We start from the raw sequence: 22,342 nt of genomic DNA, 5'->3' as shown, positions 1-22,342 counted from the left end.
TTCCAGCCAGACAGCTATTCAGCCATCCCCTGATTTACACACAAACAGCAGCAGGATATTAAGACATAGTTGTGATATCAGTATATTGACCATATGCTCACTTTTAGGAGAGGGAGAGAAATTTGTCTTTGAAACAGGATTAAATGAAAATAATTAAATAAAACAGCAGAAGGCTAAAAATCCTGCCTAGTGAGTCTATTTACTTATTATGCTCTGTATTTCTACAAATTCACTTTGCAGTCAGGACACATAGGGTTTGAATAATTTTTCTGCCATTACATTTTTCATGCTGCTAAATGTAACATGGTGATGATTTTCAATAAACATAAATCTGCTCATTTCTCCAAAGGTCTATGTACACTCTGAATGCATTTGTGCCATCAGGTTTTCACAGGGGAAATGAAAAAAGTAATAACCCACATTCCTGAAAATCCATGGAGCCAAGCCTGCTATCTTTACGGAACACTATATGACATATTAAAAAAAAAAAAAAACAAAAAACAAAAAACAACAACAACAACAACAACAAAAAACACAGTAACAACAAAAACACTAATGTGTTCTTAAGTACATCCAATTGTACTTTTTTTTACAAAAAAAATTGGCAAGTACACGAAAGAGTACTTCCTGGGACTGGGACTGGGGTTTTCTGCTGTCTCTAGTTACCATTCTTCTGAGCATGGTCATATCAGTTTTGCAGGGAGTTCTGCTCAGAGAGCTTTTTGGACTTTTTCAAGCCAAAATTTAGAAGATGATTAATAAGTCAAAATGAAGCAAAACAATCACAAATAGGTCCTACTGAAGAAGTCAAATGTACATAAGAAGGACATTAATTAGATTCTCTTTATCGATAATAATTTATATTCCCCTTCTTGTGAATGTGAATTTTGTGTTTAGGTGTGGGTAGTCTAAGTGTAAATGTGTAATAGATCTGCAGAAGCTGGGAGGTACACCTGTAGCGAGGAACAACACTTTTATAAGTTACATACAAATGCTACACTTAAAAATCTAATAAAAGGTAAACAGATCACTCTCAGCACCAGCACTGCCCATTAATGTGTTAGGACTCCTTCAGCGAACAAAGCCATGGTACAAAGTACATAGGATGACCATTTTTACATAAGGTCTTGATGGTACAGTCAGAAATACTTGTTATATTCACTATGAGTGTTTTAAAAAAAACTTTTTCTTGAGTCTTTAGATTATCTGTTTGGAAAGACCAATTTTTCCTTCCAGCTGCAACCCAAAAGAACAACAAAATCATTTCTGAAGAAAAATAATATCTATACAACTTCTTCACTGCTTTTTTATTTTGTATATCCTTTCAGGCACTGACAACACCTGCAACTGAAGCAAGCAGAAATTACCTTTCTGCAGTAAATATCTGCCTCATTGATCAAAACCGTATTTTCACTTGTTCATATATTTTACACTGTTAGCTTAATACTTTGGTAAATATTTCAATTTAAAAGTATCTGGATACTACAGAAAAGTATATTTAAAAAATGCACAAAATGATAAAAGATATTAATAACACTGAGACATGCTTTTAAGAGCACCCAGGCCCTGTAACACTCCTGGCTTCAGGTGCCATTACTACCTTAGAAGAAATTCTCTCTGACATCACTGAAAGAGGACTTGGCATCACAATTCTTTAAATAAGATCACTGAACAGCACTGTCACTTTCACTTAACTGGGACTGAATCGGGAAAAATCCCATATAGGAGAATCTCTTTGGAAAAAGTCAACCCAGAAGTTTCTAAAATACCAGCTGTAACAGCTACAGGCAATATTTATATCAAAGATGATCAATGTGTCTATTACAGATGAGCTGCAAACAAATCAGGATCTTACTTTTAATTATACTTAGATCTGCATACCTACATATATAGGGAAAAATACTTACTCAAAGAATTTTTTTCCTTAACTACAGTGGAGGCAGGAAACATTCCCACTGAGTGTTTTAATTTTCAGGATATGAAGTTAAAACAAATCACCAAAACATGCATTACTTATTTTCAGCGCAGCTTAAAAATTAGAGGCGAACCAATAGTCCAAATGACATGCTCACCCTAAGAAAAGACTGAGAAAAATTATGCAAAGCTTTGTAACCTAAGGGGTGAAAAATAAAACGTGCATAGGGTGAGGTTTATATCAAATATGAAGCAATCTATATTTTCCATTAAAGCCATTGTGAAATTGGCCATTTTACAAAGGTCTCAATTGAAAACCATGTGAAAATTAATGGTTTTCTCTCAGATGATCCTCAGCACTCAAAAAAGAAAGAAGGAGGAAGCAGACCCAGAAAAACAGAACTTGAAAAAAACAATAGCATGAAACCATAGGACATAAAAAGAAACAAATTAAACAGCTCTAGAAAATACTATCAATTGCTATGACTAGAGGGAGATTCAACAATGAAGATTTTCATTATAATTTTTGCACTATATTACTTTTTTTATATATAAACAGCATATCAGTTAGATTTGTCAACACTGTTTCAATATGCTGAAAGCCTTATTATCTATTATTTGACATTTGTTATTTCTATCATTCAGTTTTAATAAAAAGCAATAGAGATGTTTAGTAAAGACTTCCTTTTTACATGGCTGATTTGAAAGGTAATTAGCACATTTACATCTATGAAAAAAATCCATTGTCTTCTGAATTCCTATTTCTGGGTTCCTTTGTGGTCAGTTTAATTAAATTTGTTGATATGATGCTTGATGAATAAAGGAAAAGAAAAAAAAAATCTTTAATAGTTTAGGTTAGGTTTGTCAAAGGCAATTAATATCTAGCATCCATTAAACTAAGGAAGAAATCAGCTGGATTATTTTATAGTGTGTGGTTTTATTTATTTATTTTTTTAAATATTATCTTTAAAATTGTAATGCTCCATTTAATAGGAATAGTCACGGGAGAAAAAGGACCTGTCATTATGCAGTATGGCTTCTCTTCTTCTCCCCCAAAGGAAAATTAAAAGAGTTGTTGAGAAGCTCAGAAACAGGAGTTCACAGTTTAAAAGGCTGCTGACAACCTCTTATGGTTCTCTGCTGCAGAAGCTATGATTTCAAGAGTGAGCAAAGTGGCTCATAAATGCTTCTGATAGCCGAAAATTAGGAGATGAAGAGAACACTTCAGAATGTTTAAGTGTGGTAGGTATGATTATAGCAATCAAAATGCTATCCCATTTTGCTACAGTTTATCTTGAACAGCATGGTTTAAAAAAAAAAATGTAAAAATTAAAAAAACTGTATGATCCTAAAATGTGCAGTATACATAAGCATTAGAAAAAGTCCAGACAGAAGTGTACACAGGCTATTCACCCAAAAGGCAACATGGTTTTTATCTTGTTTTGTACTATCAACCAAAAAGATTCCTGCTGCTTCTCCATGAGGTGTCACCCCTATAGTTATTGCCTGAAGTCAGATTAGTATTGTGGAATGGCATGTTTCTCACAAAATACCTATGCCCCAAAAAAGTACCTCATCCTTAATTATAACACTAGGGCCATTGCAAAAATGTTTGCATATATAATTCATTGACCAACAACTTGGTATACATCACTACATAACCTACAAAAGAACATGGCAACATTTCCAGTAAGATGTGAATTTGGTCTCACAACCATGAATATAACCTCTGTTTCAAAGAATGAACATTACCATGCATTTATGTATACTATATAAGTAGCAGTTTTTCTTTTTTGATCACTTGGATGTTTTCTCCTCACCCTACACTGACTTCCCATGTAGTTGCAGAGGAGATGTTTGTTCTCTGTGTCCTCGCCTGCCAATTGCTCCACAGTCTGTGGCCAAGGTTCATACAGAGGGCTCCAGGGTGAAGTCAGCACTAAACACAGTGTCTTCTTGGCTCTCCTCCTCACTGGAGATGCAACATCTCCAAGGATCATCACATAAACCTTCCTATCTTCCCTACAAAGTGCAAAACAGCTCCATAAATACACAGTGACACACACATTAAAACTCAAATCGAACCATCCTACCACAACAAGATCTACTCTTTCAGCAGAGTACAAGAGAATAAACAAGAGATGATAAATGTTAGGTCATGCTCGCTTTTAGCCAACATAACTCCATGCTGCCGCCAAGCACAAATCCTCTCTTTCTTCCTTCTTTCAGCTGAATCAGCAAGCTCACCCCAATTCATCAGGAAGCTGCACTACTGCTAATGGACAAAGAAGGGAGTTCAACAATATATAGAAGGAGTGATATATTAAGAAAGAAAACACACAAAAAATAGTACTAATAGTAGTACTAAGCACAGATCAAAAATGCAAATAAAAAAATACATTCATATATTTTTAATCCTAATACTTAGGGAGAAGTTCAGCATGAATATCCACATGCCTTGTTCGTTATTCTGTAAATTGAAAGGAAACAGAACTAAAATAAAGTCTTCCAGTAAATAATTAAAAGATAAACTGTGGACCCAGAAGTGAAATGAAAAAATGAAATGCAAGTTAAATGAAAATCAGTCCTGTGAGGTTAAGAAGCAACTAAATGTTGTTCTCAACTTCTGCCGGGAACTGAAGGTAAATCAGCATAGGCATGTGAAGCTCTCAACTGAAGGTCTGTACTCCAAGCACAAAAGTTAATTGGCAGCCAGCTTCTTTGCAATAGATTTAGAGATTTTAAAACCCAAAGGGATCAGCATGATCGACAGATTTGATCTCCATTTAACAGAGGCCAGAAAATGTCATGCAGTAATTCTTACATCAAATCCAAAAAGTTTAGGGCTAAAGTAGAATATATATTTGGCTAAGTATCCAGACCCAGCTTCCAAGATTTAAAGAGATTGAATGTTCATTAATAGCCTTTTCAAAATTGATCTACCTGCCCTTATTGCTAAGAAGGTTTGCCCAAGATCCAGTTTCAATAGCTCTTTCTTCAACAGTGGTAGCCACAGCCATTCACCCCCAGCTTTTTATTACACTCTTTTTTCTAAAGACATAAAAAATAAATCATATTTTCAAAAATATTTTCATAAATAATGCCATCAAATTAAAATAAAAAAAAAAGAAAAAGAGAAAAAGAAACAGGTACTCAACAGTGCATATAATATGGTTTCAGGGTCTTTTTGATTGCAGCTGTCTGGGAGAATCAGTGGTAGACTTTACATTAAAATATCCATTAAGCACAGAGTGCATTAGTAATTGCTTTAACCACCTTTCATAAAATAACCATTATTGCTATTCTTTGTCTTCTCCTCTGCTTAGACAGTATTCAGGAACACATTGTTAGTTGTTATTTTGCACAGTAACCATCACAGTCAAAGTAAAAACATACATTAGGTAAGCAAGCAACCCAGCAGGTGTTGCCAAACTCTTCAGATTTTCTGCATTCAGAATCACTCAAATCACTTACTGAACCTGTATTAGGGATAAAAATGCTTTCTTCCATCTTTGCCCTTACAGGGGACCTGCAAAGTTTCTAGCAGCTGCACTGAAGCCACTCAGCTGGAGCCTAAAGTGTGCAGCATACAACAGCCCCAGGTGTTCACTACGCCCATAGTATAGCCTGTGATACAATAAAATTATTATTTATTTTTTTTCTTTTTTAGCTAGGCTTTCAAGGAAGACCCTGCTGGCAGCTGTCTTGCATGCTGAGCTTCCCATTCCCTGCCAGGCTGATGAGCTCTTGGGCCCAGGTTCTCACTTGCAATAATCTAATGTTATCAACAGAAGACAGAGAATCAAAATCCTGCACTTGTGTTATCATTAGGAAATCAGGATTCACCGATGTGAAAGTTTAGGAGCTTACATTTTCCAAAAACATATATGTAGGATTTATTCATTTCATAGGACTGAATACAAACACAGTGCAAAAACAACGGAGCTCCTTTAATGCCAGAACAAGTATTCCTACCCAATGAAGTACTCACCAAGCAAATAAAATTGCAGCAATTTCAGGAACAGCAGTAATGATGTTTGGGAACTAAGTGGAAATTTGCTTGTGGCAATACCATAAGCAAGTATCAGCCCTGCCATGCACTCCCATCCTTTCCAAAGAAAAAAAAAGTCATGGTCATATATGAGAGAGAGAGTTCTCTGCTTCCTTTCTATTAATTAAAATGCACCCAGGTGCTGATATGTTGTGTGGAGCATAGAGACCAAATGCCTGCCTCTACAGCTGCTAAATTGAGCTTTCGAATTTTTTCTGAATTAAAAAAATTCCTTTTTTTAAGGACAAAAAGAATCTGGACTAACATCAGTATAGGAAAAGAAAACAGAAGGAAAGAAACACTTCATAGAATCATAGAATCATAGAATATCCTGAGTTGGAAGGGACCCTTAAGGATCATCAAGTCCAACTCTTGACACCGCACAGGTCTACCCAAAAGTTCAGACCATGTGACTAAGTGCACAGTCCAATCTCTTCTTAAATTCAGTCAGGCTCGGTGCAGTGACCACTTCCCTGGGGATCCTGTTCCAGTGTGCAACCACTCTCTCTGTGAAGAACCCCTTCCTGATGTCCAGCCTAAACTTCCCCTGCCTCAGCTTAACTCCGTTCCCGCGGGTCCTGTCGCTGGTGTTAATGGAGAAAAGGTCTCCTGCCTCTCGACACCCCCTTACGAGGAAGTTGTAGACTGCGATGAGGTCTCCCCTTAGCCTCCTCTTCTCCAGGCTGAACAGGCCCAGTGCCCTCAGCCGTTCCTCGTACGTCTTCCCCTCCAGGCCTTTCACCATCTTCGTAGCCCTCCTCTGGACACTCTCCAACAGTTTCATGTCCTTTTTATACTGTGCTGCCCAGAACTGCACACAGTACTCGAGGTGAGGCCGCACCAGCGCAGAGTAGAGTGGGACAATCACCTCCCTTGACCTACTAGCAATGCCGTGCTTGATGCACCCCAGGACACGGTTGGCCCTCCTGGCTGCCAGGGCACACTGCTGGCTCATATTCTACTTGCTGTCTACCACGACCCCCAGATCCCTCTCTTCTAGGCTGCTCTCCAGCGTCTCATCGCCCAGTCTGTACGTGCAGCCAGGGTTTCCCCATCCCAGGTGCAGGACCCGGCACTTGCTCTTATTGAACTTCATGCAGTTGGCCTCAGCCCATCGGTGCAGCCTATCCAGATCCTCCTGTAGAGCCTTTCTGTCCTCAAGCAGATCGACACAAACACCTAGCTTGGTGTCATCTGCAAACTTACTGAGGGTGCACTCAATGCCGTCATCCAGATCATTGACAAAGATATTAAAGAGGGCTGGCCCCAGCACCGAGCCCTGGGTGATGCCACTAGTGACTGGCCTCCAACTGGACTTGACTCCATTCACCACGACTCTTTGGGCCCGGCTATCCAGCCAGTTTCTAACCCAATGAAGCGTATGCCAGTCTAAGCCACGAGCAGCCAGTTTCATGAGGAAAATATTGTGGGAAACAGTGTCAAAAGCCTTACTGAAGTCAAGGTAGACCACATCCACAGCCTTGCCCTCATCCACCAAGCGCGTCACTTTGTCATAGAAGGAGATCAGGTTCATCAAGCAGGACCTGCCTTTCATAAACTCATGCTGACTGGGCCTGATCGCCTGCTTGCCCTGTAAGTGCCGCATGATGACACTCAAGATAATCTGCTCCGTGAGCTTCCCTGGTACTGAGGTCAAACTGACAGGCCTATAGTTCCCTGGGTCTGCCCTCTGGCCCTTCTTGTAGATGGGCGTCACGTTTGCTAGCTGCCAGTCAACTGGGACCTTCCCCAATAGCCAGGACTGCTGATAAATGCTGGAAAGTGGCTTGGCCTGCTCCTCCGCCAGTTCTCTCAGTATCCTTGGGTGGATCACATCCGGCCCCATTGACTTGTGCACATCCAAGTGCCATAGCAGGTCGCCAACCATTTCCTCATGGATAGTGAAGGCCACGTTCTGCTCCCCATCCCCTTCCACCAGCTCAGGGTACTGGGTATCCAGAGAACAACTGGTATTAATGCTAAAGACTGAGGCAAAGAAGGCATTAAGCACCTCAGCCTTCTCCATCACAGCTGCGTGTTGGAAACCCTGCTGACACAGTCATTATAGAACCATGCCTGAAGATCTGTTTTTCTCCAGAAGCAAAGGGAAATACCATTTAGTGAGACATAAGAAATGTCTGTTAACCTGAACTGTACATTTGTGAACAGTGCCTGCTGGGAATAATAGACTCATGATTTTCACCAATCTGGCAGCAATTCTGGGTTGCTGTGACAAAAACAAAAATGAAACAAAACAACAACAACAACAAAAACACACTTCTGAAGTGAGTAACAGGATCAGATAGAGGGGCAAATGCTGCCCTTCATGTCACTTTGGCTCCAGGAAGACAACGAAATGTATTTGTTTTTGAAGCACCCTGTCTGATGCAAAGGTGTCCGTATTGGCCAAGTCAGTAACAAAGGACTGAGGGAGAATAAGATGCTTGAAAGCAAGTGACTTTACCTCAAGTGAGAAAAAATGTACATGTGCTCTTTCCTACCATCACACAGCAACTATTTCTTACTTTAGGATATTGCATCTCTAAATACTTCTTTCAGAGTCCTTTCTGATGTACTCCTCTAAGTGTCAGTGTGTCTTTGCTCATATACACTATGCCTATGACATTTCAAATCAATATAATATTCTGCTGTGTGGAACTCAAAATAATTTGAATGTTTTTTATTAATAAATAGAAAACAATAAACCACAAAACTTTCATTTTACTTTTGCACTAGGATGATATTGACTGCAATAATCAGCCTCTTTACTTAAAGCCTATAATGAACCTTGAGTCTTTAAAGCATAAAAACTGAAATATATAAGAAGAAACAACCATCCAGGACTAGAGGGTTGTAAGAGGATATATTTTAAAAACATCTGTTTGTTAAGAATAGATTTTCTTTTCTCTTTATATTCAATTTATAATATTCTGATATGTTTTCTTCATAAGTGGTCAAAAATCAATCTAGACTACCACTAAAATGCTTATACTAACATCCCTGTCTTATTTCTCCAGTTTCCAGAGTTTTGCCCCTATCTGCAGAGAGATGTACATGTATTACTCCTGCATTATACAATGCAGATAAAATACAGAAAAGTAACTGATGTGTTTTAAGGCAGGCAGCCAATGAATCCTACAGTAACCTAAGGAGCTACACACCAATACTTGAAGTTAAGCATAAACTATTTTTTTTCCTTGCTGAAAGCTGATATGTTATGAGCAGTTGTTCCTCTCTGTTAGACATGACTCTTTCTACTCCCCAGTTCAGAAGAAAAAATATTTAAATAGCAATAGCAGTAAATGTCAAACAAATGAGGAATAATGAATATTTCTTACTGCCTGCATACTTACAAAGGTAAAAACACTTCATAAGTATTTGTGTAACTTGAAGCATATATGCTTGAAATTTTGCAATAAAAAAAAAAAAAAAGAAAAGAAAAAAAGAGAGAGAGAGAGAGAGAGAAGTGCCAACACTGTTGAACCACAGTTCTTAAAATAACTGCTTTCAAAAGACTCTTGGAAATGTCACTGAAAGTTTTACTGATATTCTCTGCCAATGGTACTGACACTAACAATTGAACACAAGGAGAAAAATAACCAATTCATACCTTTGACTGAGTCCAATATTTTCTATAGGAGAAACCAAAGCTGCATGAATAAGGCTTATTTATGCAGCCATCTAATAAGACTCCTTTTTGAGAGTTATTATTAATAACCCCACAAAAATTAGAATTATGCCTCACCAAAATTCCTCTGGTTATGTAGCAGATATATTGAATTCAACCATTTCAGTAAGAGAGGAGTCTGGAGAAAGAAAAGGAAGAAAAAAAAAAAAAAACAAAAAAAACTTTGTAACATGGACAATTTTGTATTCCATCTTCTTTTCACCTGAGGTAGGCAGTAAAGGAGTAAAGTTGTCTGAAATTCCTCCATGGCACAAAGCAAAGCATTTGGGCATTTGCACCTAAGGAGCGCTGTGACACTGGCACCTGTCATGTGGGGAGCTGCAGGTCTGGACTGTGCTGGCATGAGTGACTGCACACTCAGGTCTATTGGTGCTAGCAGTTGTCTTTTGCAAGTAACCTGAGTTGACCAAAACCTCCCCAAAAATGAGGAAATAAAAAATAAGTATAAACCCTGTCTTCCTTCCTCCCATTCCTTCTTTCAGTTAAAATAAACCACTGCTGAAGAAGTTTGAAGTTATTATAAACAAAAAATGTTATGAGGAAAACATAACTCTATATAAGTGAACTTAAAACTTTTTGGCAGGGTGAAGTTACCCCCAGAATGTTAGTGTATTTGTCTGAACAGCTTTCCAGCACAGCTTGAAAAATCACACTTGAAAAAAATAAACACAACATATTATCTGCTCTGAAGATTTAAAGTTGACAGAAAATACTTTTTCCTCTGAAAGAAGCAAAGCAAACTGAAAGCCTACACACAGAAAATTCTTGATCAACTCTGTTTAATGGAAAGTCAGGGAGATGTTAAATCACTGCTGTGTAGCTACAGAGATTGTACCCAGGACCTTCCACACAGACCTAACAACCCAAATATTCATGTCTTTTCAGCATCATTCCTGGAACGACAGGAAAAAGATCACAGAACTCTTGACACCTGTATCGTGAGGAAACATTTCAAGACCACTGAACAATAATTAAATGAACATAGAAGCTACTCAGGGGATTGGGATCCCCTCTGTGCAGGCCACCAGCTCAAACCCCACTGCATGGGCTGTTATATAAAAGTATATAAAATCTACTTTTATGGTATTATCAATATTATTTTTCCTCTCTTGTATGGTCCTTTTCTTTGTCAGTGTTTTCCAGTACAGTTTTCTTACAAATATAACCATGTTACTGACTCTTTCATTTATTCTAATAAAGCTGTCTTGGCCTAGTTCAGTTTATTCAAGACATCTATCTAGCTGTAGCTGTCTCTCTAATCCCAGCAAGTATTTTATCTCACAGATTATTTTCTCAATACACACTGTAATTTTCACAAGGCACAGAGATGCAGTAATACAAGTTTCTGTTATGTCTCCTTCCCTCAAAAAGATTAAATTTGGTCCTTTTTTTGATATTCTCTCAGTCAATGAAACAGGAATCAAAAATTCATTTAACTTCTCTCTTAACTTGCTCTCTCCCTCCTCCATGAGGATGTGGTATGTATATGAGCAGCTCCAAAAAAATGAAATTCAAAATCCAGAGGGCAATGTAGCAAATGCTACTTTTTAATGTGCAATACCAATTCTTGGTATTCTTGGCTCATATACAGCATGTGGTATGCTTCCTAGCTGTTGGACTTTATAAAGTCGAAAGCCTTCAGGCTCAACAGAAGTCTGGATGAAGCAAGAAACCGTGGCTGCAATTCTCTGAGGCAGTTACCTGTGCGGCCACTTCTGCTGCAGGGACAAAGCACTTTTCCCATCCTGATTTTGCCTTCAAGGTCTCCCCCTGGTTTTCATGTCCTTAGCAGTTCACTCTCTCAGGACACTAGGAGCTTTTGCTCATGCCTCTGTTCCCTGTTTAAAGAGAGTTTTCTGAATTTCTCTGCCAAAAACAAACAAACAAAACAAAACAAAAAAAGCCAACTTTTCTGATGTGATAGCGAATAGAAGCATAGCTAGATGGAATAACTTTCTGGCTAGAATCATCCAAATCTCTCATTATATCTGTAGCAATTTCTAGCAGTTTTCTGAGTACCCTTACCCAACACCTGCAGGCAGAAAAGTCCACATTTCCAACCCATTTTAATTGAAAACAGCACAAACAGAATAAACAAGTGGGGAGGGAAGCTTTCAAAATAACATCTTCTGTCATTTCCTCATTGGAAAACAGGAGCAGTATGTGCGCAATTGCAAGAAAATCTTCATTTTAGAAATTACCATGCTCATTCTGTTCTGCAGAATACCAAGAATTGGTATTGCACATTAAAAAGTAGCATTTGCTACATTGCCCTCTGGATTTTGAATTTAATTTTTTTGGAGCAGCTCATTTACAAGCTAACTTTGTGCCTGTCTATCACAGAAGTTTCTCTTAGCTGCAAACTACAGTGAGCAGCAGTGTTTTTCATCTTCTGCTTTAGCAACTTCTACAGTTTTAACAGTTTTTAAAAAGTTAAGATGTCTTTGCATTTTTCATTTTGTTTTAGCAGTGAAAATTACTTTTTATCTCCTGACTGTGTACCATTTGACCTACTAACCTCATTAGTTTAATGGAGCAAGGCCTCAAATATGAAGTTAACAGGCATTTAGATGAAGTGTCAGTGGTGCGTAGGCTACAAGCTGACAAATTCCAAGTAAAACATACCTTTTTTAAAAAATAATTACTTCTTTGCTTCAGTTTTCTTCCAGAGTTCTCTGAAAGATCTCTTTTGAACCTCTTCATGGTTTTGTATGGCTCTTTAAGGTATGTCAGCAGAATGAGCTGTAATTTATAGGTAATGATATTATAAGAAAAAATACATATATACGTAGATGATTCTGTGATAGTGCATGAACATTTCCTAAAAAGGACTTTTCAGAATATCAACATATTTTCACTGAGGTAGATCATCCAGCATCAGCAGTGGAAGAATTTTACTAGAGAAACTATATCAGAAGAATAAAACCTAATCACCAACACTAAACAATTATATTCATTGCCAACCCATAGGACTGGTTTAAATAACAAGGCATATCGAGCAAATGCACAACTCCATGGAGACAAATCGGAAATCATGACTCTACCTTTATGCAGTCTCACCTCTGAATATGCAGATTTATTTTTATTTTTATCTTTTAAAATATAATTCTCAGAAATTCAGGGCATTTGTGTTTTGTCCAGACTGAGTAGCATTTAGTGTTTGACTGTCCTTAGAACTACTCAGTCATATAACCATTCAGTGTTGCTGCACCTTCTCTGTAGACCATTGAGAAAATGTTTCTGTGCATATAATTTCATAGCAAATACACAACCTTCTACATTATCACAACTTGAGGTGGAAATACCAGTGAGGTGGAAATACCAGTGAGGTGGAAATACCACTGATCCTTGAGGAAGGGAAATCTTTTGCACTGACTTCAGCAGCAGCAGGAGAACTGGAGTACCTATGGGTGATTTTAATGAAATTGAGAGAGACTGACTGCAATTTTTCAAGTAAAGAATTAATGTCTCCTTTTAAAAACAAGTATTAGAGATTAGTAATCATTTATTTATTATTTTTTTTTCAAAATCATAAAGTTTTTTACAATGAAATTTAATGAAGTAGGCTCCTGAAGTATTTCATGTAATACATTTCAATAAAAGAAAATACAAGCTAATAAAGTTGCTCATGTAAGCATTCAGGATTTAAGGAATTATTTAAACAATGAATGCATGAAGTTATTAACCTTCTTGGGGAACTAAAAACAAGATGAAATGAAACCAGCAGACATTTCAAGTTTGAAGGACTGATTCTGTACATGCAACTGAAACATAATGAAAAAAATATACAATTGCAATGCATTTACAGAAAACTTGACCAGATTTCCAGGTAATTAAAACACCCTTTTAACAGCTCTTTTTGGGGGGATAAAATAACACATCAGTTACGTATTGGTAATAGTACTGAGTCAGCAAGATTATATTCTACTACTTATCTTCAAGTAAAGGAACAGTCTAGTGAAATTTGAGATTTTTATGTTTTATTCCTTTGCAATGTTCTGCTGAACTGGGGACATTAATAGGAATAGTATGGATAAAGTAGAATTTTGGTCATACATGGCATATTTCATAAAAGCAATAGCAAAAAGAAAAAAAAATACCAGACTAATCTGCATACCAGTTATCTGCCTTTGTCAGGTATTTAACAGTAAATTTTATACTAGTAAAGGCTTAGAAAGTTTAGAACATTTTTTATCTCAGACAGGTCACAAGAAGGTTCTTTGTTTAAAGCAGCTGAAGTCCTGGTACCATGACATTAAATATAACATTGAAAGGATAAAACAATTACCATATATTCTAAAAAATAAAAATAATAAAAGAAAAAGAAACAGCAGAAATGAGAACAATGAGAGGTATTTTGCTGAAAACTCTGAAGTACCCTACTACTTAAGGTAGCCCTTCCTGATGCCTTTTCATGTGTCATAGATTTTGTGTGTCCCCATCAACTCATTTTCCATCATTATCATGCTTATCTTATTATTGCCAATCCATCATCATCAATTAGAAACTCAGGAGATCTTCAGATTCCCTTGAAGTGGTCACTTGATCATTAGGTATCAAAACATCATTACCAAACCACCTTTCCAATTTGTATATATCTATTCATTTACATATATTACCACCTACCAGATTTTATTTTTTTTTAAAGACTTTACTAATCTGTTCAACTACTGAGTCATCTAGACATTCATGAATATAACATGTTCGTTATAGTGCTGGTGCTATCATAAGTTGTCTGTGTACTACCTATACAAGACCACACGCAGGTACCATCTGCATAGAGTTGACTAAAAGTTCCTGTGTTACTGACCATTAAACAATGTGGTAAAAATGTACAACTGTTCAATAGTATTGTATTTAACAACAGTTCATTTGCAGCTTCTTAGTAATTGAAATGTAAATACTTGACGTTTAAAATAAAGTTCATATCTACCTCAAAAGTGCTGGACCCAATTGGGAAATCTGACTGGACATGTTCTCTTTAAAAGTTTTACGAAGTTGCATCTTTTTTATTCTTATTTGTTATTGTAAATTTAAGATAAAGCAATAACTATAGCGATTATTTATTGTTACCTTAAGTTTGGCAGGAGCAGAGAAAAGCAGATCAAAACTGCAGAGCTTTAGTCATAGTTAATGTGCAGAAAATGGCTAGAAAATTGCGTTCGCTTTTTTTGAATATTTTCACAAACATTTTCATACATTATCTTTTCTATTTTGCCTTTTGATGAAAGATCTTTCTGAATAACTAATTTCAAAAATTTTTCAAACTGTTCTACTGAATACATGTAAAAGACAGATGTGCCCGAACAGCAGAAAACCTGGGCATCATCTAGAGTGTAATGAGTGCCTTTCTGTTCTTAATGCTTGTAAAAGCTCTATTAGGAACTGACAGAAATTATTATTTTGAATGAGTCCTAAGTTCCCACCACTGTTTTGCCCTCTCTCTGACAGCACTCTAGAATATATGCTTTAAAGGATGCAGGATTAGGGCTCAGTGAAGAAGTTACCTCCTTCATCCCAGCAGTGCTGCTGTCATTGTATTTCTCTGCTAACAGCAGGAAGAGCTGCCACCACAAAGCACCCATGATTATAGTCACTTTCTAAAATGCCAATTTCCTTATCAAGAAATAACTCCCTCTCTCAATATAAAAACCCTTTATTATTGCTGAGGAACAAAACTGTGTTCTGGAAAGATTACCCAAACACATTAGGAGACTGTCATTAAAGGAACCTGTGCACTACTTTTGGTCCATCTACTCTGCTAGCAGTAACTAATATGGTACTCTTCTGAAATAGGTCACCAAAAAACAAACAAACAAACAAACAAACAAACAAAACAAACTAACTAACTACCTAAACAACACAACCACAACAATACAAGGAAAAAACTGTCACAAAGAAAAAAGAAAATCTCTCAGCTGATCATTGTATCCCTCATCTGTCTGCTGAGACTTTTTTGCCAGTTTCAATGCAGGCACAAAAGGCAGGCTTGAAGAAGAAATGTTTCTTTCGGAAGGATGTTTACACAGGAGACCTGAATGCAGTGGGGAAAGCCAAAATACACACAAAAATACAAGTCTGTTACATGCAGGTTGTTCTCATTTTTTATATATATATATATATATATATATATATATATATGTTATATATTTTATATATATATATATGTTTTCTTTCTGCTTCACCTCTGTCCATAAAACAATTTGTTTCCTTAATTCTTCCTCTGTCTCACATAGCACTTCCTCTAAGACAACAACTTTATTTGTTTTCATATGCTTTTACCTGGCTGTCTTCTCACTTTCTCCCCATCCCTGTTCCTTTTCTATACCCTTGCTGCAATTCACTTCTCTTCCTTGTCCCTCACCTCAGCATTATTTCCTGTCTGCTTCTACCTCAGGTTCTAATTTTAAATACTTTTTTTTTCCTGTCTAATCTTTGAAATTTTCCCTTTTACTTTTACTTATTCTTTTCTCTATGCATATCTCTCTTAAATTACCATATATAAGACACGTTCACCTGCTGGGAAGCAAGAACTTCAAATCAAGTAGTCATAGTACAGGAAAAGGCAGAAGGAGCAGGTGGAGCTGAACATTTACTTGCAGACCCTGAGACTGGTTTTATCTCAGATAAAAGGGAAGATATCGTTCACTCTTGTGCCTCCTTCATCACCTTTGGCCTCATTACTGTCAGAAACATAAGACAATTGCACACAAGACCTTAAATGAGCATACCAAATAATTTGTCCATTCCATGGGTCATTACATTTAGCAAATAATTTAATTTCCATATGCTTGTGTTTGTCTTATACTGCCAACCAATTTTTTATGAATCAAAGATTTTTAATGTATTCTATCAAGACATTTTCCCTTTTTTTTTTTTTTTTTTTTTGTACAGCCCTGTGACAATGGTGATAGAGCAGTAAAGTCATAAAGTGGTGCTTTTCTGCAGGAAAACCAGCACAGCTTATTTTCTAGTGATAGTTGCTAAGTGATCCTGCTTAACGGAAAATTGTCACCTCAAAATGTTTAACGGTAGGAGGGCAAGTATTCAGATTGCTATTGCTTGAGTGAAATGTAACAAGAAAGCTCAAGGATCCAGACTGTTATCAAACACCTTAGTTAAATACAAGAAATATCATACATATACACGTACAGACCAGAGGTTTCATTCATTTCATTACATTTCTATTGCACAGAATTCATCTTCCATTTGAATTTACAGGTATATAAACCTAACAAATCCTCTGATAAGAGTTCAAAAAAAAAAAAAATTCAATAAACATGAGAGATACAACAGTAATCCTTCAGCACACCAAAAACTGGAAATGAAGAATGCTCTTCATAAAGAACATGAGATGTTGAGAGCACACATTACTAAGTCATGAAATAGAAACCACTGGTACCTGGAGTGACAATAAATATGCTGCTAGGAAAGTCTGATATAAATAAAATATAATAAAAAATAAAAATAAATTCCTTTAATAATGAATACAGAACTGTACATTTCAACACTAATAGTAACCATGTCCAGGTACTTCCCAGCAAATATTTCAAGCATAATTTACTTCTTAGCAGTAATTGAGCTCAGGGCAGTGCACCTTACCCATTGCCATTACTGAGATTCCCTGTGGTTTACAGCTAGCTAAAGGTAATCTTTTCTTTAGTTCATAAAACAACTGTTAACGGCTTGGGGTTAGGAAGCAACCTTCCTTATGGGTAAATTTTTTCAAGTTGTCCAATGTGAGCTTAAATAAAACAGAATGATAACCACCATGTTAACCACAAATAAGTCAGTCAAGTCCTAAAACAAAGACATTTCATTCTTTCATTTCCTAATTTCATTTTTATTCTGATAAATCTGTCCAGCAGAGTGAATGATACATGTAGGCTTACACCAAATCTATAACTGGCACTCCAAAGCTGTAATTCTCCTTGAGGAAGGTGACAGCATCACAAACCAACCTGCTGATGCAGACAGGCCTGGCAGGATATCACAGCCACAAAACAGAGCTGTTGCCTTGGTGCAAGCACCTGGAAACCTGGTGGTGGAAAGGAGTCAGGATGCTGGACTTACAATAGGAATCAGACAGGAACATTTGTCTGCTAATTTGCAGGGCAGTGTGCCTAAACACTCCAGCCAGCCTCTTTTCACCTCTGCCTGCTTCTTCTAGTGCCATTTAGCTTTGCTATTTAGTACCTTGCTGCTATTTCTGATATTTTCTGCTTTTAATCTTTTACCCTAAAGCCTGGTAGCTTGACTCTACCAAACATTTCTAGCCCAAACACTGTGAACTTTTCATGCTCTTTTTATCTTACCTTGACCTCTGATGTCTCTTCCAAAGCAAATGTAATGAGAGAATAAAGCAGAAATAAAGAGAATTTTAAATAAATCAGTAAAAGGCTTTCCTAGTAACCTCATCACAGAACTGCGTGCACTTCAAAGCTCTGTAACCATCACCTTCCAGTCACTTACAAGTCTCACCAACAGACAGCACCAGGATGTAGTCAGGATCTGGCACACTTGGAAATGTCAGGGACAGCCTTCCCAAACCTCTCAGTTTCAGTTTGGACAGACCAAGCTTCAGAAGTGTTAATGTGCACCCACATAGCATTGTGCTGCATCGCCCAAAAAGGTATGTTTGTGTTAGCACAGCTTTATATCCAATTTAAGTAGTTCTGCTTTTTAATGAATTACCTACCTCAAGCAGAAATGTTTGTACTAAATCCACCTCTAAGGCTCTTCCATTTTCTATTGGATGGAGAGAGGAAGAATTACAAATCAGAAACGTAAATCTGCAATAATATGAGCACAGATCTATTGGTGAGATTATAACCTCAGCCTGTGTATAAGGACAGGGTTTTGTATATGACAGCTCAGGGAGGGTGATGGTGAACAGCAGGATAAAGGGTAATTTACTCTACTAAAAGTTTGGCTAGTGCCAGGGTGAAAAAGGACTGGTGAAACAAATACTTAACTCTTAAACAGATGTTCTGGGAATAGCTTGCTCTGAAGTACATGAGGAAAACTTGTGTTCCATATTGAAGAGAACTGGGTTCTGTTGAGCCACTAAAAGGCACCCCACACCATCATTCTGGCATTAGATATGATAAAAGAGGTTTCTCACAAAACTGGGAAAATAAGGACTGAAAAAGAAGTACAGAAATACAAATTTATTTTATTTTAAGCATACATCATTGAGTAATAATACATGCTTTGCAAGCACACAATTATTTTTTTCTTATCTTTCATTGGGCTAACTATACCTATAAAAAAAATCCATGAGGAGGAAAAAGTATAAAGAGGAATAAATACAAATCAGTGTTTTTTTGTTGTTGTTGTTGTTGTTTTTTTGTTTGTTTGTTTGTTTGTTTGTTTCTCCCCATATCTCACACATTTGACTGGAAGGGAAGATTTTAGTCCATCTGCAGAGTGCTAATAGAAAGCTCTCTTTATATCTGATCTAGTGCCAACACAGTCACAAAGCACAAGCAGTTCATGCTTCCCAAAACCATCTCTGCCTTACAGCGCAGGAATAGTATAAAGAAGCTACCTGGAAATCGTACACTGAGATCACCTTCCATTCAGCATTTACCTGCACACTATATAAATCTACTCCTGACTATTCTAGAAAATGAAACAAAACAAAACCAAAAAAACAACAAATTACACCACCAACAACAAAAACTCTTCTTCCTGACTGAACATTAAGCATATTTTAACTCCTGTATTTCTATTCTCTGTACACAATATGTCATTCCTTATATATGTCAGGGATTTGGGCCAACACATACTTCAGGCTTTTCCCTGCAGTAGCAGGTAATACACAGACCCAGCTCTTGGCCAAATCTTCCACACTGAACAAATTTCACAAGGAAACCACTGATGCAGAAGGAATGCAAATCAAGATGCCAGTTTATTTTCCAGTCAGTTCTGTACATAACTGGAATCTAATCTAGTTATGGTAAATATTCAAATCTAGATGCAACGGTGAAACATATGTAAATTGCTACTGTGATTACTTTTTTTTTTTTTTTATATAAATGAGAATCCAGCAAATCCATCTCATTTCATTATTCTCTGCAGCAGAGAAGAAAATTCAGTTGCAAAGAGCAAATTAAAAATAATACTGGTAATACATAGCTTACAAAGGCATTCTGTTTCTTAAAAAATAAGATCCCTGGATGCTATAGAAGTCAATAAATTATTGCGCAGGCCATATGCAAAGTACCTCTGCTCAAAGTAGGTTATCTGCTCACGTTAAAAAATAAATAAAAAATGAAACCATGTCACTTCAAATCTGAGTACACCACTGTTGGTGCACTTTATATTTTTAATGAAATTTTAGAAGCAATCACTGATGACTATGCAGAAGGCCTGTCCACTGCCAGAGATGTCAGTTTACATAAATGCCTAGTGGGGAAACCAATATTAATGGCTTAAGCTTCTCTGTACCCTGGAGCTACATTTGGTTGTGAAGAGAGTTTAGCAGTAACGCCAGGCTCGTTGCCCTGCTCTCTTGCCAGCTTGTGACGCAGCCTTCAGAAGAGCACCACAAACAGACATGAGTGCCTGCCTGCCTCTGCTGTCAAGGCTTTTAAAAGCAAACTTGTTGACCAGAGAATGAAAGCTAAATGGTTGTCTAGCCAAAATTACACTATACTGCCAAAGGCATTTTTAATACAGGAAGTGCTGAGAGCTCACTTTTCTTTTTTATATGCCCTTGCAGATTGAGTCAAGTGTCAACACAATTTATGCATTCAAATGGAAATATGGTACATGCGCTAAATAAAACCATATTAAGAACCACAGTCATTTTTTTGTATTATTTACTCACATTGGTTTTCAGGCAAAAAATTATGCAGTTAGATTTAGTAGAAGACCCAAAGCAGAAGTTTTCTCTCAAGGAATTTAATAAAAACTGTAAAAAGTATTTTATGCTAACATGAGTTAGTAGCCTTTTCATTCCAGAATAAATAAATAAATAAATAAAAATAAAATGGATGATTCCTTAACTGAGACGTGTGAGTTTAAAATTTTTCCAGCCTTTTTTTATATTTTATTTGTAATTTTATGACACTTTATGAGCAACTCAGTATTGTGTTAGAGAAAGTGAGGGTAAGTCTAGAATTCTAAATGCTCTGAAAGCAAAGCAAGGACAATAGAGTGTAGCTCCTGAGCCTTTCTCACAGGAAAACCCTGTTACACTGAAAACAAAACCAGAATTGTGAAACCCTCATTAATATATACACATATAGAGCACTTATCCAATACATTTTTCTTTACCTTCCTCACTTAAATCTTCTTCAGTTCTTACTGAAAACCCATAGAAGCTGAGGAAAATATTCTCAGTAGTTCCACTGCCCTTCCTCAGGCTCCTAACATTCTAATTTCATTTAGTATCCTTACATAGTACGTTGTTAAACAACGCAGATTACTAACAGTTGAGTTAACATTCAAGAAAATGAGAAATTACTCCAATGACAGACTGTTAAATATGTAGAGCAAATAACAACACTCACCTTTTTCAGTTGCATGTTTATCAAAAACAGGATATACATCATGGGAGAAAGAAGCCTCTTTGTTTTGAGAAGTGGTACCCAAATACAATATCTGTGACCAATGTTGTTTGGACTTTAGGTCAGCCTCCTTGGTTGTGTAGCAAACTTCATCTACTTTCAACAAGAATAAATTGAAAAGCTATTGGGTTTAAACCAGATATGATATGTCTACCAGGCAGCAACAGCCGGGCAATAAACTTATAGCCATAAATGTTTCTGAAAGCAACAAGTTCATGGCCAAAGCCATAACTACAGTTACATCAATTGATGTCCAAAATACAATCTAGCTGCATGGTTCCTTTTAACATGAAACAATATCTTACATTGCAAGGTACTTACCAGCAGCCTGCAGGTTAAATAAGACAGGTTAAGGTCAGATGGGATGACTCCAAAAGGATCCATTGAGTCAACCTGAGATTTGTGGCCTCCTCTGAGCCTTCAGGGCTCCCTGATTTCATCCCCCTTCTATCGAACACTCTCAATATCACTTTAGACTGGATATTGAAATCGCTTAGCTGCAATAAAGAAGAGGAGTGCTACAGAATTGAATCCCATTTTGCTCGGCACATATCTCTAAACTATTACCAGTGTGAAATGAAATCTAATGTCTCCCTTAGCAATCCCATCTTCTTTGTTCTCTTGTTTTTCTAGGAGTGTTATGATACACTAAATCCATTTGGACACCCAATAGTACACGGGTTGTACCACAGACTTCAAGAAGAGATTTCCAAATTTATGCAGTCACTGTGTCAGGTTGCTTTTCAGCCATTGTGCACTCAGAGAAATCCATTAATAAAGGTAGAAAGAGACAATGCAAACACCTTAGACAAACTCACATAAAATGATGAGAAGTGGGAGAATGGTAAAGTTACTTTAGTAAAACAAGTTAATCAAATCTCCAGAACACTCATGCTAGTCTGATTTTATGAGAAGACAGACATAACCCTCTGCTGTCATTTCACAGGGTTAATTTAGATTGCTATTTCACAGACTGTTAGAAAGAGGTAACCTCAGTTTAACTGAATAGATAAACCCAACACACTCTTTCTCTTTGTGTTGTTAGGAGTTACTTTCTCTCTCCCCATCAGATTATTTTTTGCTGAAATCTGATTTACTAATAAAATGGTAAGG

The 22,342-nt window shown here is 36.9% G+C and overlaps 1 long non-coding RNA gene across 1 annotated transcript in view; it reads right to left on the bottom strand.

Annotated features, from left to right (window-relative positions):
- The window catches only part of LOC137856555 (uncharacterized), a 245,401-nt gene that overhangs the window by 185,185 nt on the left and 37,874 nt on the right, over nt 1-22,342 (bottom strand). The window lies entirely within an intron of this gene.

The sequence above is a fragment of the Anas acuta genome, chromosome 4 (genome assembly GCF_963932015.1).
Source record: "Anas acuta chromosome 4, bAnaAcu1.1, whole genome shotgun sequence".
Lineage (NCBI taxonomy): Eukaryota > Metazoa > Chordata > Aves > Anseriformes > Anatidae > Anas > Anas acuta.
Note: the sequence above shows the minus strand (reverse complement) of the source record. Positions and strands in the feature narration are given on the sequence as shown.